General features: G+C 48.5%; 1 pseudogene; it reads left to right on the top strand.

The window, feature by feature from the left end:
* The first annotated feature begins 11612 nt into the window (after positions 1-11612).
* LOC123089955 (uncharacterized) overlaps positions 11613-22804 on the top strand; it is a 103078-nt pseudogene continuing 91886 nt past the window's right edge.

The following is a 22804-nucleotide window of genomic DNA, read 5'->3' as shown; positions in this document are numbered from 1 at the left end:
GGCGGATTCGATTGAGGATTGAAGAAAAAGAACGGGCCTTGGTCTTTGTCGGTGTCAAAACCGGCGGATCTCGGGTCGGGGGTCCCGAACTGTGCGTCTAGGCAGATGGTAACAGGAGACAAGGGACACGATGTTTTACCCAGGTTCGGGCCCTCTTGATGGAGGTAAAACCCTACGTCCTGCTTGATTGATATTGATATTGTGGATGTTTACAAGAGTGGATCTACCACGAGATCAAGGAGGCTAAACCCTAGAAGCTAGCCTATGGTATGATTGTAATGGTTGTTGTTGTATATCTCTATCGACTAGCCTGGCCTCGGTTTATATAATGCACCAGAGGCCTAGGATAACAAGAGTCCTAGCCGAATACGCCGGTGGGGGAGGAGTCCTTGTCTTGATCGCCAAGTCTTGTGGAACCTTCCTTGTATGCGACAACTGTCCGGACTGGCCCATGAGCATACGGCCATGGGGATCCTCGGCCCAATCCAACTGATCGGGAGACGACGTGGTGAGTACCCCCTAGTCCAGGACACCATCAGGTTGGGAGCGCTCCTCGATTCTTCCGAACTGTTCTTCATCTTCGGTCGTTGGTCTTGAAAACTGGTTCAACAAATCTTCTCATCTTCGATCTTGAGGATCGCCGAAATGCATTCGACGAGTTTACACGTCGGGTATCCGAGGAGCCCCTTTAAGTTTCCGGCCTTTATCAATGCCTTGTTATTTTTATGCCACACCTCGAGTTTGAAGTTGTTCCCGGGCGGCAACATCCTTTTGTGTCCGAGCTCCAACACCGGACTGCATTCGAGGTATCTTTTGCATCCAAGCACCAATGCCGGACTGCTTCCCAGCTCTAACGCCGGACTATGTATCTGAGCTCCAATGCCGGACGGTATCCGAGCTCCAACACCGGACTATGTATCCGAGCTCCAACGCCGGACTATGTATCCGAGCTCCAACGCCGGACTGTATCCGAGGTGTCGTAAATCACCTTGGTTTAAAGAAGTTTGAAGGAGTTTAGCCGAGCTTAATGCCGGAAGTGCGCTCTATGGAGCCTGCCACTAGCGCCCGAGCTTTACGCCGAACTGCTTCTGAGGTGGTGCACCACCCCGAATGTGGGCCGATTTTTGTCAATATTTTTGATTGGTGCCAGTAGCCCTCAAGGTGGGTATCGGTCTAAAACCCGAGATGCACATGAAGGATGACATAAGACCGCTGATCCCCGTAGCCGCTGAGACTCATGTTGATTTGCAAAATCGGTCTGAGGATCAAGTCCTAGCTCGGAGGAATACTTCGGGACACAAAAAGCGGCGTGCTCAGTCCTCGAGACTCAGGTTGGGTGCGGCCGACCAACCTGAGGATCAAAATCTCCTCGGAAACTGTATTGCACTTAAAATTTTCTGCATAGAACAGGCAATGCAGTAGCCCCCGAGACACTGGTCGGGTGGCAACACCAGATCAGGGGATTGATGTGCCCCTTTAATATTTGTAAATAATAAGCCCGAAGCCCAGTAGCCCCCGAGCCTTAATGCAGGCACGGGAGGCCGAATTAAGGATCGATATCCATAGTAAAATCACAAATTATGTGTAATGACTCTATGTATCCAAGTACTTTACGTCATTAATGCTCGGATCCGCATTGTACAAAACTTTGTTGACCGACCATCGGCTTCCACCTCCTCGGCCAATAGCCGAGGAGTGTTTGTCCTACTTTATAAAGCCTTTATGAGGGCAAAGATTGACAACAAACAAGGCAATCTGGCCATACGGTTTTATAAACAAAGGTACGCGGAGAGATATGTTATATTACTGTTTAACAGAAGAAATGTCTTCCAAAGAAAATAGTCCCGCTATCGGTTCCTTTCTTTGGGCTGTCATGATAAGCATGATCATGAAACCTCAGCTCTAATGTAAGAGCAAAATATTGAGGATTTAATTTGGGAGGCCAGTTACTAGCCCCCGGTAGTGTTCGGCGATAGTCAAGGTCAAGCCGGAAACACTTCGGCCAATGTTATGAATGACCCGTCAATTAATATAGTCATCAGATCGCTGACCAGTTTACACCTATTGTGATAGTCAGTTTTCGGCTTTCTCCACTAAGGTGCTTGACCATGTTAGCTGGAAGCACAATTGCAGTGGTTCTCCCTTTACACACCTAGCCGAACAAAGCGGAACGTAGGAGGCAAGCGTAGAAGCCGGGCAACCCAACTATTGACCGAAGACACAATTCGAAATCGATGCATATATAGCAATATCCGAGAATGTTTTTGCCGAATCTCTAAAGGTGTCCAGCGTTGCACTGCGAGACTTGTGCTGAAAACACACAAATAGTTTAAAAGTGCCATGGGCTCGAAAAGCCAAAAAGGTTAATGTCCGAACTAGATCAAGTGTTCGGTGACAATCCGAAAATTGGACTTAGAAAAAAAAAGTGCTTCTGTCGTGCTTTAACTTTGCAACGACTAAGAAGAAAAACACTTATTTTGAAACGGCTCAAATAAACATAAGAGCCCCCAAGCTAGGACTTGATCCTCAGACCGATTTTGCAAATCAACATGAGTCTCAGCGGCTACGGGGATCAGCGGTCTTCAAGTTGGGAGCGAGGATGGTACTCACCACGTCGTCTCCCGATCAGTTGGATTGGGCCGAGGATCCCCATGGCCGTATGCTCATGGGCCAGTCCGGACAGTTGCCGCATACAAGGAAGGTTCCACAAGACTTGGCGATCAAGACAAGGACTCCTCCCCCACCAGCGTATTCGGCTAGGACTCTTGTTATCCTAGGCCTCTGGTGCATTATATAAACCGAGGCCAGGCTAGTCGATAGAGATATACAACAACAACCATTACAATCATACCATAGGCTAGCTTCTAGGGTTTAGCCTCCTTGATCTCGTGGTAGATCTACTCTTGTAATACCCACATCATCAATATCAATCAAGCAGGACGTAGGGTTTTACCTCCATCAAGAGGGCCCGAACCTGGGTAAAACATCGTGTCCCTTGTCTCCTGTACCATCCGCCTAGACGCATAGTTCGGGACCCCCTACCCGAGATCCCCCGGTTTTGACACCGACAGTGGGTTGCGTGAGTGACTGAAACACAAACCCGAGTAAGTAGATTGTTGTGTATGGGATAAAGGGGACTTGATGCTTTAATGCTATGGTTGGGTTTTACGTTAATGAATCTTTAGTAGTTGCGGATGCTTGCTAGAGTTCCAATCATAAGTGCATATGATCCAAGTAGAGAAAGTATGTTAGCTTATGCCTCTCCCTCAAATAGAATTGCAATAGTGATTACCGGTCTAGTAACATAGTCAATTGCTTAGGGACAATTTCACAACTCCTACCACCACTTTTCCACACTTGCTATATTTACTTTATTGTTTATTTATCTAAACAGCCCCTATTTTCTATTTACGTGTTCTTTATTATCTTGCAAACCTATCCAACAACACCTACAAAGTACCTCTAGTTTCATACTTGTTCTAGGTAAAGCGAACGTCAAGCGTGTGTAGAGTCGTATCAGTGGCAGATAGGACTTGAGAGAGTATTTGTTCTACCTTTAGCTCCTCGTTGGGTTCGACACTCTTACTTATCGAAAGAGGCTACAACTATCCCGTATACTTGCGGGTTATCAGGCATCATGCGGTCCTGGCGGAGATGGAGATGGTCCTCGAGGAACCGCCTGGGCCCCTAGAGCCTCCCGAGGCTCAGGGCTCCGGCGACTCGTGAGGACCGGCTTCTTCACTGTGCACCTTCAGCTACTCCAACACCCCCTCTACAATGGTATTAGGTGACACCTTTCGAGCTCATTTCAGCTGGGAGCGACCTCAGGGCTGCATCATTCCCAGGTCGCTTGGGTCTGTCCCTGCGGCATGTATCCCTTTTGCTTACATCTTTAGTTTACCTTGTTGGGGGCGCCCCTCGGGCTGCATCATCCCCAAGCCGCTCGGGCCTGACCCAGTGGCATGTATCCCTCCTGCTTTTAACTAAGTTGATTTGCCTTTCGTGCTTAACCTACCTGTGATCATCGCCTGCTCGATTGACACCTACCTTTGGAGCTGCTTACGCTAGCACGGCGCTTGTGCATGGGTCCGTCCCTGTAACGTCGACAAATCTGAGTGGTCGAGCTCTGGCCCGCGGCAACCCCACAAGCATCACCTCACTAGGCCCTCAGTGCCCTCACCACTCTCTCGGAGCAACCAATGACCGGTCAGCAATCATAAAGGCAACCCTGCTCTTCTCGTGTTGGATTACAAGAACCTCCCGAGGTCTACAGCGGGTGGCACCACGAGCTCTGTCTTTCTTTCCCGCACGGTCCGCTTGTGCGTTAAAAGGGGGGGTTCCTGAGCATCGCGACTCAGGAGCTCTTACTAGCTCTCAAGCCCTCACCCTCTGGCCTTGTCCACGGCATCGCGACCTGGCATACCAGCAGCGGCTGAGCTCGCTCGAGGGCCGGGACCTGAGGACGTAGAGCACGAAGGAGAGTGAGGGGAAGAGAGGGGAAGCTCGCGAAGGCCTAACCCAACTACATCCTAGCTGCGGACGCGCAAGTTCGGCCTATCGAGAAGGAACGATTCCATGCTTCCAAGATAAGTTTCACGCCTGGAACAACTAATCAACGCGACCCTAAATGTCCACTTAATGCGGCTCTATGACGACGACGTTGCCTTCCTTTCTCACCTTTTGGCGGCTGCTTGAGCGCTAAAGGGGACCTCCTGAGCATCACGGCTCAGGGGCTCTTACTGGACGTCGGGCCACTCACCTCCTGGCCTTGACCACGACATCGCGACCTAGCATACCAGCGACGGCTGAAGCCTGCCTAGGGACCGGGACCTGTCAGTGTAGAGCACCAAGTCATCGCGAGGCTAGAAAGGGGGAACCAAGCCGGGAAAGGACAAGCATTTGCACCGCTTTATAATAAGGATAATATCAACAAAAGACATCGCAGACCCTTTACATGCCCCCATGGGGCGTTTACTTGATTCCTCGCAGGGAACAAAAGACGCAAATCCTAAGGAGCCCTAACTACACATGCCACCATGGCCAACACCATCATCAACAGTGGACCATGGGAGGCTGGCGCTAACCCCATCCAGATCAGCTGCGCCTGCAGCCTGACGCAGCCACCTTGCTCCAGGCACGACGCGAGCTTGGGGGCATGTAGCTGTCGTCGCTCGTCTCTGGAGTCACGAAGTGCTCGGGAGAATCGCTGGACTCCCAAGCATCACCGCTGCTACCAGAGGAGCCGTTGGAGAAGCAGGTGGCAGGCTTGGCCCTTGCCAGGTTGATGTCCTGGCTGCCTCCTTTGGGAAGCACTCCAGCCGGCAGCCTTCTACGTCAAAGACCTTGAATAGCATCAAGGAGGCTCCATCGTATTCGAAATGAATCACGAGGGCACCCCCTGTTCGGCAGACCCGGGCGATCTCGCCCCAGCCCCGGGTCATTAAGACCTTGCCCAGAGCGACGACTTCAACCTCTGCTCCGGTCGCTGGAGTGCCACAGTCGGCATGTTGCATCCAAAGCTCGAGGGGCCCCCTCGGCGGCATCTTGAAGGCAAAGAACGGAGGGAAGTGGATCCAGGTTCTCGGAGGCATCATGGCCTGGAGCACGAGCTCGCGAGAGGAGTCCACGACGTGGACTCCAGGAGCGACGGTGTGCGCCGCCATAGCTTGTCGACCTCGCCTGCGGTGCAGGCGGCGTTGCTCATCACCTTCTTCTCCAGGGTCCTCGGCCCGGACGTACAGGGGTAGCGGGAACCCAGGAGGTGGCCGCTCGCACCAGGGCCTCGTCATCTCCTACCTTGCAACCTCGTCGCGGTAGCGCGTGACCGGCCGTTTCTTCGGTGGGAGCGGGTCAGGCCCCTCCCGGGGAGCCTTTCCTTTCTCTGCGGCTGAGAACCAGTAGATTGGTGCCATTGGCATCAAGAATGGAGGCGGAGCGAGGGAGAAGAAGCATGAGGAGCAAGGAGAGATGGACAACGGGGGCTCACGCCCCTCCGTACTTATAGCCCAATGGAGGCCAACCGCCGGCCTCCATGATCACAGGTAATGATGACTCTTTTTGCATGCAGTAGGGACTTGTCAAATCGGGCAGTTGTCGAGGCAGCATGGGGAAGCGGAGACGCCCACGTCCAATCAACCGCCACGCGGCGACCAAGGCCGCATGCTGTTGGGGCCCGCGGCTCTCCGCACTTGCCCTTTCGCTTTGCTGCTAAGCCAAGTCCGAGCGCGCCTTGGGCCCGGGGGCTACTGTCGGCGTTCTAGGAATGTGGGTTCCCATACTTGCCTGCCTGCGGTCTGCGGCGTGGCTCAGCAGTGGCCCAGTACGACCCCTCTTCATCAACAAACGTTCAAGACCCTCGCGAGGGGCCAAGCCTCCCAGGGCGGACGACACATGTCCTCCTCATGGGCGGCCTCACCAGGCAGGCTCGCGAGGAGGCGGAGAGATCAAGGCAAGGGGTACCTCGCGAGGTTCTCATGACGCAAGCCATGACGATCAAGACCAGGCGGGCGCCAGCCTGCATAGTGTCCTCGTTTCCTCTTTGGTGCAAAGGGGGCAAGCGCAGGCGCGGAGTACCAAGGCATCAAGCAAAGGTTTCCATATCAGTGCAATGAGACCAAGACCAGTAGAGCGGCAGGACGGAGGTCACCATGGAGCCCAAGATGGCGTCATCACCAGTGCCTTTGGCAGTCGAAGACTACCTTTAGTCAGGATAGCTTGTACTAGCCGCCCCCCTTCAAAATGGCCGTTGTTGGCTTCCTTCCCGCTCAATATTTGGGAAGAGGACCAGGGCCTCTATAAATAGAGATAGCCACCACAGTAGAGGGCATATAGATCTCATCTAGAGCCAACGAGAGCTGATCGAATCCTTCCTTAGTAGAGCACACCACCACAAGAGCACCTCTCGCGAGGCTGTTCTTCCTCTGTACTGTTCATCATCAGCCCAAGAGGCAATCCACCACCACACACAGGAGTAGGGTATTACACCACAACGGTGGCCCGCACCTGTAGAAATCTTGTGTCTCTTGTGTTGTTCACCGTGCTAGCTTAGAATCGCGGCGAGGTTTTGGGGCATGTATCAGTACGGAGAAGATCTTCGTGTGCACCCCAGAGTTTGAACCTTAAGGGTTTTACCGGAACCCGATATCCGACAAGCCATGATTGATCCTTCGTATGCTAAACTGAAGAAACCTCACCACGAGTTTCATCATGCATGGGATTCGAAGACATTAGATGAAGATCACATCTTGTACGCAACAATGGATGCCTACCTTTGTTTAAATATCTACAAGGGTTGGATGAAGAAGCAGAGCCCAGTCCGGTTCAAGCAAAGAAGCGTCAGTGAAGAGGAATAGGAAGAGGGACGAGGACGAAGTTGAGGACATGGACTCGGACTCCAAGTAGGTGGCAGTGATGCCGCTCATGCTGGTTCTACTGCAGTGTCAAGCAGACTAATTTCTTAGTTTATTTTCAAAGGTGTGTTGTGTTGAGGCCCGAGCAGAACTATGTTTATGTTCTTTCTCATTATTTGTACTCTTTAGTACGTACAGTAGTACTAGTACTATGTCTTACTACTGTTCTTCTTGTAGTTGGTACTACTGCTCGTATCTTCGTGTTCCTAATATACTTAATACGTTTGTACTAGTAGTATAATTTTGGTCAGTCGATTTATGAAAGAAGTTCGACGGAGCTAAGGAAGAAGACGGCAGAGAAGCTACCCCAGTATCTATATTAGGGTGGCAGGGTGCCCATGATCTATCTTATGAGTGTTGGGTGTGGAATGCAGTTCACCGGAAAAAAATGGATCGTGCCCGGGATTAAACGGATGGCGGGGGTGGGGGGGAGCATGGCGGTGGCAGGCGGTTCAGGGGAGGGCGGGCGGCGGTGGGAGGCGGTTAGGCGTGTGGCGGGCTGAGAAGATGAACCGTGCATCAGTTTCGGAGGTTGAAGAAGCCCTTCTAGCCATCCATGTTGCATCAAGAGACTCACAAGAGTCGACTGACCCAAATTGCTCCTTCAGATTGAAGGATCCGCGTGGCATTCAAGGTCTTGAAGGTAGATTCCGCGTCCGCACTCGGTTTGCGGGCTCGACGCACGCGCGACCGGCTTCCGCCACGACAGCCACCATGCGCGCCTCCTACGCGCGGGCGAAGACGAAAATGACACGCTAGTTCCTCCTCGCCGGCATGCTGGAGCACGTGCTCGTCCTCCTCTTGGTATGCTGCGTGCATAGACGCGGCTCCACCAACTGCTCGCGTGCTTGGCAGCGCGCCGACATCGTGAGGAGGGACTGCATACAACGTGAGCGGGCGAGCCTTCGGCTTCATGGCACAGGGATGGCGGCGACACGGCGGTGATGGGCAAGAAATTGTTGGACGGAGCATGCGGGCGCCGGCATGCCCAATGGCGGTGGTGGCATATTGATGAGTGCGCGTATGGGAGCTTAGTTTAGTTTTATATAGGGTTGGTCAAACTTAATAGGAAACCGTACTAGTACACGTAAACATTAGACTTAGGCAACGCTTATATTAGTTACCATAGCCACGATACGGAATCATGTGCAAGTGTGTGAACCGTGGCTGCGCGGTCGATCGAATGGTGCGTCACCGTGTCACGCTCGAAGGACATCCACTGAACATTTTTGTGTGTGTGAAAACAATCCCCAAATATTACTCAAAAAAAAAAATTCCTGGAAAAGTTCTTGACGCTACAATATTTCCATATATTTGAATTTAGCTCCAGTTCGTGTTTATTTGGATTTGGACGTTTTAGGTGCGCCCTAGTTTTTTTAATACTGATTGTGTGTGTGTGTGACTGAAAGAGAACGTGTGTATGTGTCCATATGTGTGTTGTGGCGGAAGGGCAATGTGGAGACGTTGTGCATGTGATAGAGACATAGAGTGGTGTGAATGTGCAAATGATCATGCATGAGTGAGACATAGACAGATGCCGATACATTGTGTATACATGAGAGAATGGTCTTCTATTTTACCTGTGTGTGTGTGTGTGTGTGTGAGAGAGAGAGAGAGAGAGGAGCATCCGTAACGCAACAAACATCTCTCTCGATTCCTCTGTCCCTCGCACGATCGCATGTAACACATGCATCAACGCACACATTTTGACACCTCACCCGGCCCCTGCCCACCTCAAGGCCCGCACATCGTTCTTACCCTGTTTAGCATGTAGCTTTCCGTCACATACACACACATTTCTCTCCTTAGGTTTGTTTTCTCTCAATATCACACACACACACACACACACACGCACACACACACAGCACACACCCACCCCTCCCCCGAGCACACAATTCATCCCCATCCAAGGTTATATGGCGACCACTCTCGCTTGTGCTTCTCTGCACCCCAACATGCACAACACCTCAATCTTCAAAGAGGGCATCGAGGAGATCGAAGACGGCGACCACACTGCGCTAGAGAATGCAGGGCCATTTGGAAGCAGGATGATGTGACAGCGACTGACTGACTCCTCCCCCCCATCCTCTCTCTCTCGCACAAAATTACCAATCCCTCTCTCCCCTGCACAAAATTATCAATCACTCAACCCACGAGATCCTTCCCCTCTCATCCATGTTTTTCCAGCTCCCTCATCAAACCTGTTGTCTCTTCTCATTCCATGTGTACAAAATCCAGATGCACACGCATCTCACGTATATTACATGTCTCCATCTTTCTCACAGACCTAACTTCTTCCTCTCTCTTTCTCTCTCTCTGTCTCATTAGGTTTGTCGCCTACTCTCTCGTCCACATACATACAATCTTTCCAGCCCTATCTGCTCCATCTTCGCAAGCTCTCTCTGCATGTTTCATTCACACATTGGGATATGTTCAAAATGTTGCTTTTATAATGGTTGATGTAGAGTTATGGTTGGGCTTGTTGCATCCTACAAAGTAATAACTATGAAATGCATTTAGATTCTCATTTGACTGGGATTATGTGAGTTTGAGCATGTTGTGAAGTACTATAGACCTCGTATACATCTTGGAATTCGACAATGATTGTACCTATTGAATTGTATAGACCATTACATTCGAAGTCAGTAGCCTAATATATTTATTTCACAATTTCAACAAATGATTAATTCACTACAAACTAAGAAAACAAATGTGTACTCCCTCCGTTTTTATTTAAGTCCACGTATTAGCATTGGTCAAAGTCAAGTTTTGTAGACTCTCAGAAAGTTTATAACAAAAAATATTAACATATACAATGACAAATAAATACCATTAGATTCATTATTGAATATACTTTCACATCATACATATTTGTTATGGTAAATGTTTATATTTTTCTATAAACTTGGTCAAACTTTAGAAAGTTTGACTTCGACAAACCTAATATGCAGAGTTTACTAGTACTACTCGCTAGTTGCTTAGCTCAATCACCCAACACGCCACACGGGGAGTTCAGTGTCATAAAATTTTGAGGTCGGCGGGAAAATCTCCCGTGACCCTGATTCAAGCAGTGGGAAGTTACCATCATAGCCTTCAGAATAGGCCTACGGATGACGCTTGGTAGGGGGCTGTTTTCATAACTTCGAGTTCACCCTACCCAGCCAACCCCACCCCGACACCCAGAGTAGTACACCTGAATACTCCCCATTTTCTATCCCCACCACAAAATAGACTTCTCCACGGCACCACATCCTTCATGCTCCTCCCCTTCTACATCGGCGCACTCATCCACCGCAGCGCATCTGCCTCATCGACGACCTCGTATGCCGCACTGGAGCCGGTCCACCATCATCATCGTACACAGAGCCTCTTCCCCTGCACCGTCTTCCACATTCTCAGATCTGCTTCTCGAAAGCCGACGCCAAGCGCAGAAGCACCACCATCATGGACAATGAACTGACTCGATTGGTAATGTGTGTATTGAATTACTTAGTGGTACATGTGAATTTCCAATTTTGTTCATACCTACCCTTCAATTTTCCTGGTTGCTATTGTTCCCGTAAAAGTAATTGGTTATAGCCTCCGTTGTCCAACAGAATATCAGCTTATAATTGTGTGTTGCTCCTGTATCGCGCTGTGCTTGGGTATGTTTTTCATCTGCAACCAGTAGTGTGGCAAATGATGGAAAGTTTTTTAGAACTAGCAAGATGCCCATGCGTTGCACACATCAAGATGCATTTGTATGAGTAGTTTATCTTGTGGGAGAAAAGGATGAATGAGGGAAGGCCTTATTTGCAAATCTGGAGAGGGGTGTGGGTATCTTTTAGCAAAATTGTCGTTGTTTCCTTCCTATCTGTCAGATATAAATCGGACGGCCTATATTGCAGGATGGCAGGCACACCATCATCACCAACTCTGTTTTTTATAAGAGTAGAGAAAAAAGTAGAGAGTAGAGAAGTAGAGATAAATATTAAATATAAAATAAATAAAACAGTAGAGAGGAGAGTAGAGATAGCAGAGACTTTGGGAAAGGATCGCGCGTGCGGGGGGAAAAGCGGCTGGGCATGCGCTAGTTTTGGCGCGCGGCGTCCGGCGCGCTTTATAAAATCCAATGCCCTCCCACCGCTCCGTGCCTTGCCACTGCTCTCTCCCCGCTCTGTGCCTCGCCCCCGCTCTTTCTCGCCTCGCCGCCGCCGTGCCACCATGCCGCCGCGTCACCGGGAAACTTGGGGATACTGCAGCGTCCGCGCGCGCCCCTTCGGCCGGCTTCTTCGCCAAGATCCGGTTCCGCGGGATGCACCTCGGCCTCGGCAATTTTGGCACCACCAACGAGGTCGCCCGTGCGTACGACGCGGCAGCGTGGCGCCTCCAGTGGCCTCATAGAACATTGAACCCCAACGTGCTGATGCGGGAGCGGGCGCAGGAGATCGTGCCTCTGTCGCAGCTTATCATCGACGAGGATCGTCGTGACAACCGAAGGCGGGAGCACCATCTCGGCATCACGAAGATGGACGAGGAAGCCATGTCATTGTGGTGCCAATGCTTCCCGCAGGACCTCATCAACGAGCGTGAGTACTACGCACAAAGGAGGACAGAGAGGGATAAGAGGAGGGCGGAGCGAGCCGCCTATCGCGAGGACAAGCGTAGGCGAAAAGCGGACGCACAATTCAACATGAGGCTAGGAGCAGCATCACCCTGGGAATCCAACGATGATCGGTATCTTCACGCATACAGTCAGACGTCGGAGGAGGACATCACCGAGGAGGAGTCGGATGACGAGGAATAGTTGAATTATCTATTTTTTATCTATCTATGTTGAGAACTATCCTCTACTCTCTAGTCTCTACTCTCTATCTCTACTTCTCGATCTCAGCATAGTAAACGCTTTTTTAAAGCGCCGCGCGTTGCGATTCTGTTGGAGATTCTCTAACATGGCAGACGAGTGCTTCAAGGTTGCCCACAAGATGTGTGAGTATTACTAGTCGTATATTTTTCTTGCCATGTTGAGATTTTAAAACCACGAGTGCGAACATGCAGAGGAGCAATGAAGACCAAACACGGGATACTGGGAACATCTTCAAGGAGCGTGGCAAGTTAAAGAGGAGCTGCACCGAACCTGTAAAACGAGTTTTGGTAAGTAACACCCTTTCAATTATTTCGTTTAGCCTCATGTTCTTCAATGTGTATATGTTGTAGTTTCTGTTTCTCTTAGCCTCGTGTTCTTCGATGTGTAATAAGAAGAGTCTTAATCATCCTAAATGCTTTCGTTTTTAGCTTGATGTAGGAAGTGGGTGTTCTCACCTTGTAGTCTGTTTTTATATTTTTTCCTTTTGAATTCACTTCTCCGAGTTCTGTTTATCTGGCTTCTACTAAATGGATATGGGTTGCTTTGAGTATTGATCTAAAAAAGAAGTAACTTCATGTCAGGATGCAATTCCTGTGAGGAGGGAAGTATGGTCAACCTCGAGATCATGTTTCCAAAATGAGGCTGGATTACACACAAGGTGCCAGTTCCCTAATGATGTTGGATTAGACACAAGGTGCAAATTCCCAGATGATGCTGGATTACACACAAGTCAGGTGGAGTCGTCAGCTGTTCGTGTCCTCATGGCTCTAGTAAAGGCTGAAAGAAAGCGTGCAGCAGCCCTTGAGAATGTAGCTGAGTTCTTGAAGAAGAGAAAAGAGCAATCAGATGCTCTTTTCACCCAAGCCAAAGAAGAGATGGAAGAAGCTAGAAATAAGCTAGCAGAGGCAGAGCAGGCTAGGCGTCACCTGCTATCTAAAACTGTTGCCAATACAAAATTTCCTTCATAATAGCTAGGTTCAAATGTTTATCCAGTCGGCATGCCTGTTGTGATGTCCGTGCATCTACTGATGTGGCACAAAATATTCTTTTTTTGGGTCATGTAATAACAACAATTACTTTCCAAACAATAACAGACGAAGCATTGGACATGGTATAGTTCACGCGGAAGCCCGACATTCCAAGTTCAACTTCCACATCAAACTCATGTTCACAGATATCTGCACATTCATACATAATGTCCACAACCATGATTCACTTCAAAGCCAAAAAAATGTGAGGAGAGTTATAAATAAAGAAAAACCTCTAGTTCCTGCTACCAGTGCAACCACAACAAGTCAAGACCATGCATAATTAATTATATTTTGGTCATTTTTTGTGTTCTAAAATGCCGGCCGACTCGCGGAAGGACGTGCTGCCGGGACGCGCGCGGATTCAATGAAGGTAGGCAGGGGAGTCTGAAGCCAGTTGCATGCAGCGAGGAGGCGTGTTCAGCCGGGCATGCAGCGAGTGGGGCCCTCTTGGCCGGCGCGCCGGTTCAACGCATGCGCTATGGGAGATCATGTTCGTGTCATAGCAATCACTCCCCCTAGTCTTATTTTGGGTATAACAAAATCTCGTTTTCCATTCACATTTTACAAGTAAAATTCATGGACAAACTTTGACCCAAAATACGATGAGGACTAGTAAACCAGAACGGAGGTAGTAGTTTTTTTTAATCAAAGAAGGGTTTCGCCCTTCCGATTTTCATTACTGAAAACCAACTTCTAAATCTAAACCATAGTATTTGCCCTAGAACTACCAGGTTCAACATCTCGCAACATAAACCCATACAACCATACGCCAAGGAGGTACGTAGTAGTAGTTATGAATTCCATTTTCACCCCATACCAATTGTTCTAAAAACTACTTAGTACTTATAACGCGCCATTTAAAACCAGAACTTTTAACCCCGCTAAAAAGATATTTTAATGTGGCTACTCGATCTGTGGCAACTGGCGAGCCATCGCCTCCAAGTTGTTCACCTGTGGTCCCGACCATCAACTCTTACGGATCAAATTATCACGCGAGCTGACTATTCCTACAAAGGTGCGCTCCACCACGTACCCGGTACCCGCAAATGCAGCAATCGTGCACCTGGGGTTTTAGGGTTTATTTGTTAACATTGCCTTTACATAACTCTCATGTGTGCGAGACAGCGGGAGACCGACTGCGTGCATGTGCCTCTTCTCTTCGTATATGTACTCCACTGTTTGTCTGGTGTCCAAAAAATTATAATAACTACTAGCAATGTGCCAATGTGTTGCCACACGATCAAAGTATATTAATACATATTCACTGATTTGATAGAAAAAAAGTCTAGTTTTGAAATACGTATATCACTAAAAATATTTTATGTTTCACTCAAAATATATTCCTTTGGCAGTTTTGATGAGATAAGGGAGGAATGTTGTTGTTTTCAAGATTTGAGAAGTGGTATATGTATAATTTCTACTCTTATTAGCAAGATGCCCGTGTGTTCCACAGAACATCAAGATCTTGTGGGAGAAAAGGATGAACGAGGGAAGGCCTTATCTACAAATGTGGAGAGGAGTGCGGGTAAATTGCCATAGTTTCCTTCCTATCCACCAGATATAAATCAGACGGCCTATATTGCAGGATGGCAGGCCCACCATCATCACCAACTCTGATTTTTATCCCTACTATTATAAAAATCATAGTCCGTGATGATCGTGTGCCTGCCATCCTGCAATATAGGCTGTCCGATCTATATCTGACGGATAGGAAGGAAACTATGGAAATTTTGCAAAAAGATACCCACACCCCTCTCCACATTTGCAAATAAGGCCTTCCCTCGTTCATCCTTTTCTCCCACAAGATAAACTACTAATACAAATGCATCTTGATGTTCCATGCAACGCATGTGCATCTTGCTAGTTGTTGCAAAAAGCCCATGTGTGTGAGAGAGAGAGAGGAGACAGGAGGAGGACGGAGTGCATGGGTGACAAAGACACACAGAGTGTGTGTGCGAGAGGTATCAGTTTAAAATGAGGCGATAGTGTGTGTGTGCATGATTGAGAGGGCGTGTCTCAAGAAGGGAAGAAAAATCTACATAGATAAAAGGAGCGGGAGAGAGACATGTATGCGATAGTGGAAGCATGAGTATGCGGGTGTATAAACCTATCTAGAGGCTAGTCGATAAATGTTTGTGAGAGAATACGAGTCAGGGGTGCGAAAGTGAGAGTTTTGTGTGTGTGTGAGAGAGAGACGGTAGTCGGGAAGGGGAGTGGAAGCAGGAGTTGTGTGCGTGTGTGAGATAGAGAGGGGGGAGTTTGTCTGATCAGTAAACAAATGAATAATGTCAGTCTGGGATGGAGACGAAAAGGAGACCGTAACAAATGTTGTGTCTACAAGAGAGAGAGAGAGTAATTTTAGTGGTATGAGTCATATCTAGAGACATATAGGGTGTGTGAGAGAGTCCCATAGAGAGAAAGACAAAGTGAAAGACGAGTGGAGACTGTGTGTGTGGCGGTGAAAAAGAAAGCTTAGGTACCTAGTGATACCAGAGAACGGTAGAGACGTGAGAGATAATGAAAACCATGTAATGTATAATGATAGGGAGAGTGTGACACTTCTCAAGGGAGACGTCGAGAGACCATGTTTGCGAGGATAGGAGAAACATGAAGTGAGCGTGCGAGTGAGATGGAGAAAAGAGAGTGATAGCTACATGAAGGAGCATGCATGCGAGAGAGATGGGCGTGAAAGGAGTAAACATAAAAGGGATTCAAATATTTGAATTCGAGATGATGATACATTTAATCCATACTCGAACCAAAATTGATCTATCAAACATGCATACTCAGAATTCACACGCATCTATGTTATTTAATATGTAGATATTACTGATCCATACATTTTAGTAGAACATAATTTGGTTTAAATTTTTTGAATTCAACCTTATGATTTTGAGATCATTGTATTTGTAAATCATATTATACATATAAAGGAACAGAATTCTTTGTTGTGCTTTTGAAAGTATATATAAAAAATGATGTATATAGAGTTTTATTCCAATTGAAAATGGATCCTGCCCGAAAAAATAGAATACAAACGGGATTCGAGTTGAGTTGGCATGGTAAACGTGAACTATGCAAAATTTGAACGAAGTGGGGAAATTCGCAGTAACCCCCCGAAACCAAAATCTGCGAGATGGAAATTACTACTACCTATCCCTGCCATGCAAAACTTATCTGCTAGATTTCTATAGGTTTCGATAGGGGTAGGTTTGTAATTTTACTCAAACATGACATAACCGCCTCTCACCCGGATTCATACATGGTGGGCGCCAAAACATAATGTCTCCTTGGCCGAAATCGACTCCCTCCCCAATTCATACACAGTGGGCGCCAAAAACAAACTCTCACCGTCAAATATTTAGTGTATGCGAGATTACCGTCCAATCCCCATCCGACTAATATTGCTGTGATGTAGGAAATTTGAAACAGTGGCTAAGTTTGTAAATTTCCTCGCATTTGAGACAAGCACGCCCTGAAGACATGGTTCCCCCTTCCTCTCTACCTCCATTTCCCCATTCATACTACGTGGGTGCCAAAACACCCTCTCCACCCCAGCCTCCTCTGTCCGCTACCCCATCCACCGCCGTCCTCCTCCACCATGCCGGAGCTGATACCCCGACGCCGCCGTCCATTACAAAAGATCGACCTCTCTCATCCACGGCTTCGGACCGGGATCCTTGCATCCCGTCCTCTCGCTTTGTCCCCGCCGTCATCCACCTTGTCGGCGCCGCTCCTACGACCGTCTCGTCCACCGCGCCCCGCCGCCACCGTCTACCCTCCTAGATATGATTCCATGCACCGACAGCCATCGCTATCATAGCACCGTCAAATTCTCAGCAGATGCATACACGGTGCCACACTAGAGGCGGTACTCTTTCGTATCTGCTCAACTTATTTATCGCAGCAAGAAAATAGATCGCCACTGCTTTACTCTGATTTCTTGTCCATCACTTACTTGCTAGTTGAAAGCAAACATTGGTTGCGAAGTTGCCTTTGTCCGGTTTGCACCTTCAGATCCACCATGGCACGCTCAACACTATACTCCCAATGCTTATGGTTTTCCCCTTTTATATTCCACACTAGTTAAATCACAGTAGACGAAATTTCAAAATTGGGTCAGTCGACTTTTCAGAGCTCGCCGGAGTTCGCTGGTGCGAATGAAGGGGCTCGGGTGGGGACGATGGTTGTGGGGGAGCGGTGGTGCGGCCTCGCCAAACGAAGAAAACTCGACGCGGGTGGGGCAGAGGTGGGGGTGGGGGTGGCGGAGGAACACAGGCGATGGGGGCCGGTGATCCGGCCGGCGGCCCGTGCAGTGTTCTGTATGGGAAGAATCAGAGACGAGGAAAAAGAAGGATTAGGAGACGTAGGATCTTCATCCAACCGCCTGAAATGGTCGAGAGACAACAGGGAGTTGCATTCTTAATGTGCTCTGGTTCATCATGTGTCGGCACTGCGCAACGAACATTTTATTATACAAAATTTGCTTGCTCTTCTTTGGCATGTTCCTCTTTCGTTCTTCTTTAGTAAGTACTCTCTCCGTTCCTAAATACAAGTCTTTGTATAGATTCCACCATGGACTACATATGGAGCAAAATGAGTTAATCTACACTCTAAAATGTATCCGGATACATCTATATGTGATCCATAGTGGAAATCTCTACAAAGATTTATATGGAACGGAGGGAGTATGATAGTAGTACAATATGTTCCTTGTAGTGAAGATGAGCATGGACATTTGCAGTGTAGAGGTCTATATGGTCGGTTGTGATGGACACTTTGAACTCTTCGGGCCTCTTTCATTCGTAGGATTTTGTAAACATAGGAATAGGATTTCTAGTGGCCTGCCCACTTGAATCCTATAAGAATAGCAAGGAAATGCAGGGAGCTGTGTCGCCTTTGAGAGTTACACTGATATTAACAGTACCGCACCTTCAGTTGAAGAGAGCTCGTATCCGAAGCCTTTCTAGCCGTACCAGCAATACTAGCACATATATTCCAACAAGTTGCACTTTGCTGATTTTATTCTGATGCTTACGGTTTTCCCGTTATATCTACACTATGATCTATGTAGATGCTTTGTGTCGCACTAGCAGCAGTCCACTCTTGAAGCTAAACACTGCAATGACTTACAAAATTGGCACCAAGGCATTGAGTGCCATTCTGGATGCAATGAAACTCATGCACTCCCCACCTGTTGATTCTTGTTCAGAATATGATCCTAATGACTATTCTAACCTCAAGGAGTCAAAGGCAGATGGCATGTCCTGTTCACCCATCAAGGGGCCTATTCTAATTTGGCAAGGTTTTATTTATTGCGCATATCTTGCATATGTTGTCTTGCATTTCTTCTACTTTGTTCCACCGCGATCTGCTTAGTTTACTCATCATATATGTCGAGATGCCATGCCCATCCATTATCAATACATATTCCATTTGTCATCATACCATGTTTTTCCACTCAATTGTTGTTCTTATGCATCAGACATAAAAAATGAAGAGGGTGATTTCCGAACCTGAAGGAGCACCAGCAAAGTCCTTGAAAAACATGGTGGTGCCAGAGAAATCCGACAGCACCCCACTTATATTGGTTGTACAACCAGTGACACAAAATGTAGGACCGACTCCAGCAGATAGTACCCATACTTCACTGGCCACACCACTAGCCCCACCACACAGGACCTGCACTCCAGCAAAAGGTATGCCGATTTCAATTGCCATAGCACCAGCCGTACCACAGAAAAATCCCACTGCAGCAAAAAAGTACAGCAAGTCCACCGGCCAAGACCTATCCCAACTGCAGAGATGGCCAATTCCTGCAGATTGGAACCCCATTCCAGTTATTCCTAGTTTAAAAGACAATGCTTTCAATGTTGTTAGGGACTACGTGCATATATTCCTATCATGGGAAGATTATAGTGAAGACAAACACCATTTTCACATCTTCCTGTCCCACTTACGTGTAAGTGCTATTATTCATGGTGATTATTTTCCTGTTTTCTGCTGATTGAACACATCAATGATTTACATTACATTGTTGTAAGTAGATGAGGGTCAATCTGGGTAGTCATGACGAGCAAAGCTTGCTTGCGCTTTTCAAGGAAGCATTGCAGCAGTATTGGTGTTACCTGAGGAAATCACACTTTGATGGCAAGTCTATAAACGAATTTCTAGTGAAGTGTCCTGTGCTAAATTTGGAAGACATTGAATGGAAAAACCTTGTTATGCACTGGTCTCATGTAACGCCCCGAGACCGATGCTCCAGAAGACTTCTAGCTATTCCGAGTTTCGCTGTCTGTTTCATTTGTGCTTGCTCTTTTATGTTTTGCATTACATCATGTCATCATGCCATCATGACATTTAATTTTTAAAACTCAACTAAATAAATTGCACAGATCTTTTGATCTATTTAAATCGAGGGAATTCACTTGTGATTTCTCTTTATAACATATTAAAGCCTCTCAATATTATTAGGGAGCTATAATAAAATTATTCCATTTATTTGGAATTAACCATAACCCACTTGCATATTAAATCCCTTGGCCTTTTCTTCTTCAAGTTTTGGCTCTCTAACCTTGCCAATAATTCTTTCGTCCTTTTCTGGAGCTCCACCCAAAATCTGAACATTTTTGGACACTACGGAAACGAAGTCCTAGTTCAAACCCATTTGAGTGAAATTCAAATGAGTTTGAATTTACATCTTTCAACCTTGGCCTTTTCTATTTTCTTGGATCAAACTCATTTTGTGAGTCCGGGAAAATTGTCCGCTTGCGCAAAATCTTTCCCTAACCCTCTCTTCTTTTCTTCTCTCTAATTTCTTTTTTGCTAAAGAGTTAAAGAAGAGGAGGAAGAAGCCTTGTAGCCCAGGCCAGCCGCAGCCCACTACCTAACCAACATGTGCCTAAGCCGGCCCAAGGCCCAGCCGCGCCCCCTCTAACCCTAGCGCAGGGGAGAGCTCAGCTCGATCCCATCTCTCCCTCTCGTTCCTGTGCCCGTCGCCACACCTCCTCGCTCGATCCCCTCCCCTTGTGCCGCAACTCCCCTCCTCTCGATCCCTTTGTCCTCTCGTTCTCTCCCTCTCGCTCCCTTTGAGCGCCGCCAGAACACAGCGCCGCAACCCCAGGAGCCCGACCCCCATCTCCCTCCGCGCGCAGCCCTCGAACCTCCCTCGCTCCACCACGCCGGTGACCCCATCGGGGCAGCCAACTCCGCCGGCCTCCATGGTTCGCCCGCGCCCTGCGGCCTCTTCCCCGTCGCTCATCGACCTCCCCTGCGCCAAGCCCTGCCGCCAGCGTCCCTCGTGCTGCAGCCTACTCGCTCGGCCCTCTCCGTCCTCGTCCCGATCGGGAGAGGCTCCCGAGCCGCGGCCGCCGCCCGGATCCATCGTCCCCGCCGCGCCAAGCCCCTCTCCAGCAGCGCCGCCGCCTCAAGCTCCAATCCGGTCGGCCCCATCCCCCTGTCCCAGCCGTCCTTCTCCTTCCCTCGTGAAGCCGCGGGCATCGAGCTCGTCGCCCCGCCTCCAAGTCCTCCGTCGCCACCGGACCAGATCCATCGTCGCCCCTGCCGTCCCCGCGCCCAGCCGTGCCGGCGAGCAAGCCGCTACCGTCTGCCTCGTCGTGGTTCCCCTCGTCGCACCTCTTCGAGAGCTCCGCCTCCCCTGCTCCGCGTCAACCGGTGCCGAGCACTACTCCTCACCGCCTTCCTGCACGCGCGTGCCCGCTGCTGGTCTCGTGCCAGGGCCCCTCCTCCTCAGGGCCATGGTGTTTGTCGTGGCTGTACAGAGCCGGCACGTTGCTGCTGCTTCGCCGCCCGCCTCCCTTCGTTGACCACCAAGACCCGAGGCCTTTTGTGTTGCTTCGTTTGGATGCGTCAAGTTGTGTACGACTACGTGGATTCGCCAAGTACCACGACGACCATCAACATGTACCTCTACCCACGACCCGGGAACATCTACGACCCGTGAACGACTACCGTCGCGAGAACGACTACTTCAACTACCGTCGCCAAGCCCGCGAGTACCACTACTTCCACGACGTCTGTGAACCACTACTTCCACTACCGTCGCGAGAACGACTACTTCCTCTACGGCCCGTGTACCACTCCTTCCCTCGACGACTCGAACCGCTCCGAAAACGCACGCTTCAAAGGTATTCCACCGAGACGACCGCCCGTGAACGAATGCTTGTGTGATGTATGAAATGCTCGTGTGTGCACCGTGTCCGAATTGTCTTTGCACGTTCCTCGTTTGCCATGCCACCGTCCCGTGGGAACCCGGAATCCGGGAGCACCCCACCATCCTTGCATGACACGCTCACGCCCACTTCTTTTGCACCGGTATCTCCGTGAGCTACTGAAACCGATATGTTGCCGTGGCATCATTTTCGGATATGTTGCCGTGGCACCATTTTTGTTTCACCGCCATGGCACCTTTTTCCTTCCGCCATGGCGACAAATGCCTCGTATCATCATGCTCTTGTTAACGTTTTCATAAAATTGCATAAACCTTGATTATGTCATCCGCATCATGATAACAACATTTAAATGGTTAAAACCGTGTTTGCATTAAATTGCTAAATGACATATGGGGATTTCCGGAATTGTTGTTTGTTGTTTCTGGCCTCATTTAAAATTGCCTAGCCAGGTAGTTTTATTATGCTTCAGCCCTTTTGCCATGTTTAATAACATTTAATATTGTTGGGTACATAACCGAGAGAGAACTAAATAATTGAATGTGGTGTTCCGTCAATATGCAACTCGTTGCATATTGAGCTCCACTTAACTTGTAGTGTTGTTTGTTGCACTTTGCCATGCCATGCCTCATTAAACCGGACATGCATCATACTTGTTTGTGCATCATGCCATGTTTATGCTTGTGTGTTTACCATATTGTTTGCTTTTTTGCGGTTTGCTTCTCTCGTTAGCTTCGGTTTCGTTCCGGAGTTGTGAGGATTCGTTCGACTACGTCCGTTTGTCTTCTTCATGGACTCGTCCTTCTTCCTTGCGGGATTTCAGGCAAGATGACCATTACCCTCGATATCACTTCTATCTTTGCTTGCTAGTTGCTTCGTTCTATCGCTATGCTGCGCTACTTACACTTGTTTACCATGCCTCCCATATTGCCATGTCAGCCTCTAATCTTTTTCACCCTTCCTAGCAAACCATTGCTTGGCTATGTTACCGCTTTTTGCTCAGCCCCTCTTATAGCATTGTTAGTTGCAGGTGAAGTTGAAGATTGCTCCATGACGGACAGGATTATGTTGGGATATCACAATATCTCTTATTTAATTAATGCATCTATATACTTGGTAAAGGGTGGAAGACTCGGCCTTATGACTGGTGTTTTGTTCCACTCTTGCCGCCCTAGTTTCTGTCATACCAGTGTTATGTTCCCGGATTTTGCGTTCCTTACGCGGTTGGGTGATTTATGGGACCCCCTTGACAGTTCGCTTTGAATAAAACTCCTCCAGCAAGGCCCAACCTTGGTTTTACCATTTGCCTACCTAAGCCTTTTTCCCTTG

This window comes from Triticum aestivum, chromosome 4B (assembly GCF_018294505.1).
Source record: "Triticum aestivum cultivar Chinese Spring chromosome 4B, IWGSC CS RefSeq v2.1, whole genome shotgun sequence".
Classification (NCBI taxonomy): domain Eukaryota; kingdom Viridiplantae; phylum Streptophyta; class Magnoliopsida; order Poales; family Poaceae; genus Triticum; species Triticum aestivum.
The sequence above is the reverse complement of the archived record's forward strand: the minus strand, read 5'-3'. Positions and strand labels throughout refer to the sequence as shown.